Source organism: Elephantulus edwardii, unplaced genomic scaffold (assembly GCF_000299155.1).
Source record: "Elephantulus edwardii isolate Elephantulus edwardi_28Jun2011 unplaced genomic scaffold, EleEdw1.0 scaffold00177, whole genome shotgun sequence".
NCBI classification, from domain to species: domain Eukaryota; kingdom Metazoa; phylum Chordata; class Mammalia; order Macroscelidea; family Macroscelididae; genus Elephantulus; species Elephantulus edwardii.
In genome coordinates, this window is record NW_006399927.1 from 96649 (window position 1) to 100264 (window position 3616).

Here is a 3616-nt window from a genome sequence, read left to right on the forward strand (position 1 = left end):
GATAGAGCAGGGTTTAGGGCTGGTGTGCTTAGGGTCGCTATGAGTCGCAAACGACTCGATGGCAAATAACAACAACAACAACAACATTGGGTTCTATGGGCCAGGATTTTATTCAGAATTTTTGCATCTATGTTCATGAGAGATATTGACCTATAGTTTTCTTTTTTGGTAGTGTCGTTCCCTGACTTTGCTATCAAGGATATGTTTGCTTCATAGAATGAGTCTGAAAGAATTACATATTTTTTCTACTTTCTGAAATACTTTATGTAGAATTGGTGAGACAGTTCTTCATTGAATGTTTCTTAAACTCACTGATAAAGTATCTGGTTCAAAAATTTTTGTTGTTGTTGTTGGAATTTGTTTTATTACCTGTTCAAATTCTTCTTTCTAATGGGTGTATTCAGGCGTTCTAGTTAAGTCTATCAGATTAGGTAGGTTGGGAGTTTCTATTTGCCAATTTCCTCTAGGTTTCTATATTACTTTAAGTATAATTTTTCATAATATTCCATTGTTAACCCTTTTCTTTTAGTTAATTCTCTGGTGATATTTTCCCTTCATCGGTTATTCACATTACTTGTGTCTTTTATTTCTTTTTCCTTTATTAGTTTTACTAGTGGTTTGAAAATTTTATTGATATTTTTTAAGAAACAATTCCTAGTCTTGTTGTCGATTTTAATGGTTTTACTGTTGTCTATTTCATTTATTTCTACAGTAAGTTTTTAATTTCATTTTTTCAGAGGGCAGAGGTTTTCTTGTTCTTTTCAACTTGTTCGAGAGTTAAAGAGTCAATTATCACTTTTTTATCTTTAAATATGTTTGCTTACGAGTATAAATTTACTTCTAACGTCAAGAAGACAAAACTTCTCACCACTGGACCAATCGGTAGCATCAGGATGGATGGCGAAGAGATTGAGATTGTTCACAGCTTCTATTTGTTTGGCTCCACGGTCAACACTCTTGGCACCAGTAGCCAGGAAATCAAAAAACGTATTGCTATGGGAAAGTCTGCGGTTAGGGAAATCTCTAAAGTACTCAAGAGCAATGGTGTCTCTCTGGAGACTAAGGTGCACCGCATACAGGCCATGGTTTTTGCAATCACTTGTTATGCATCAGAGAGTTGGACAATGACTAGGGAGGATAGAAGGAGAATTGATGCCTTTGAGCTGTGGTGCTGGAGAAGAGTATTGAATGTACCATGGACTGCCAAGAAAACAAACAGATTCATCGTAGGGAGAGGATTAAGCCAGGCTGCTCCTTGGAGGCAAGGATTCTTGGGCTTAATCTGACATACTTTGAACATGTTGTAAGGAGAAACAGGTCTTTAGGGAGGGACATCATGCTGGGTAGAGTAGGGGGACAGCGCAGGAGGGGAAGACCCTCTATGAGGTGGATTGACTCAGTGACTGGGGTAATCGGGATGGGTGTGTCAGAGGCAATAAGATTGACACAGTATAGAGCATGGTTTAGGGCTGTTGTACATAGGGTCGCTATGAGTCCCAAACGACTCGACGGCACATAACAATAACAACAACAATTACTACTTTGGTTGTTTCCTAGAAGTTTTGGTAAATTGCATTTTCATTGTCATTTGTTTCAAGAAAAGTTTTAATTTTGGTCTTTATATCTCCTATTACTCATGTTGAAACAGGTTGTTATTCACCCTCCAAATGCATGGTATTTTTCTTCTTTATTATCTTGTTATTACTTTCTGATTTTGTAGCATTGTGATCTGCATTATTTCTATGTTTTTTAATTTATCAATTCTGACTTTGTGACCTAATATGTGACCTATTCTAGAAGGGAGGCTAAGATCAACATTCAGGAACAGGCAAGATATTGCTTGCATCTGGAACATCATCCTGATCTGCAGCCATACACTCTATGTCAAAGGCTTCTGCCACAAGCAGCTATTTGAATACTCACTTGCAGCAGAATCTTTCAGAGATAAAATCCTTTCCTCAGAGGGGTGAAGATAATTTGGGAGCCTGGTTGCACCACTTCACAGACCAACTAGGACAATAAACTACAGAAGAGAGACCTGCAACCAGAGAACACCAAGCCATTCACACTGGATAACTTAGCTGCATGACCAGAGAGAAAGGAACACAAGTAGTCCTTCCTCCCCAACCCCAGCCTCAGCTAATTTTGCCACAGGACAAGAGAAGAAGAACTAAAGGCAGAATGTGTTATCTTTACCTTTTCTACTATTGCATTGGCCTTCGAACTAAAGCAAGTCTTCCCTTGAGTGTAAGGATCAAAGAGAAATTCAGGCAGGGTAAGCTGTCCTTCCCTCCTCTGCAGCACTGAGGTCTTGAACCAAGTTATCAGATAAAGGGCCTACTAAGGCCCCAGGCAAGAAAAACAATACAACAGCAATGACATGAAAGGAGACTACCTCACACCCTACACAAAACCAAAACAAGGTATACCACCAAAAAAAGGTGATCAAAACACAGAATCAATGAATTTCTTGAAGCCAGAAAGTCAAATGGAACTTTCAAATACAGAATTCAAATGAACAGTGATTAAATAATTCCAATGATTGAAAGAATAACTTAAAAATATTACTTTAGTCTGCAAGCAAAAGCCAAGAGGAACTTAAAAAAAAAAATCCCAAGACAATGTAGATAAAACAAATGAGGAACTAAAGGCCCTAGATAAACCAGAAACCACAATCCAAAATGTGAAGAACAATGTCTCAGATGCTGTCAATATGTTGAAGGGAAATTTGAGCAGAGCTGAAGAGACAGAACATAGAACAAGCAAAATAGAAGATAGACTTCTCAACACTTATCTGCTATAATAAAAAGCAGAATCAAAAATTAAGAAAAAAGAAGAAATGCTGAGAGTGATGTGGGACACCATAAAGAGGAATTATATGCACTTAATTGAAATTCCAGAATAGAAAGAAGCAAGTAAAGGGACTGAAAAAGTTGTGAAGAATTACTAGAAGAAAACTTTCCAGGCATAATGAAGAATGAGAGAGAAAAAAAAATACACACACACACACACACACACACACAGAGGAAGGAACTCTATAAAGAATAAATGTTGTTGTTGTTGTTGTTAAGTGCCATCAAGTCGTAGGCAACTCATAGCAACCCTATGAAGGAAAGTCCTAGACATTTGCATGACTTTCGTACTTTCTCCAGGTTCATAGTGCTTCTGGAGGCAAGCGATTTAAGGAAGTGGATGACATTCCTGACACTCCTCCTTCCAAGTTTGTTTTAATCGAGGAGCTCCACCCAACACTGTCCACCATGAGTAACCATTATCACACTTAACACATCAATGTCAGTGTTCAACTTCACAGCAACCACAAGTTACCTCTGTATGGCAAGTGGACACACCTGAGCTATATGACCTAGAAGAATGTTTGACCAAAACCAAAATTATACCACACAAATAGAAACCAAGGAAAAGCAGAAGTAGCAATACTAATCACAGATAAAACGCAATACAGTGTAAAAACCATCACAAAAGAAAAGAAAGGTCACTATAATTATATAATTATATCCTAAAGGATCAAAGGAACAAGAGGACATAACCATAATAAATATCTATGCACCAAATATAGAGCTGCAAAATAGACAAAGCAAACATTAATAGAGTTAAG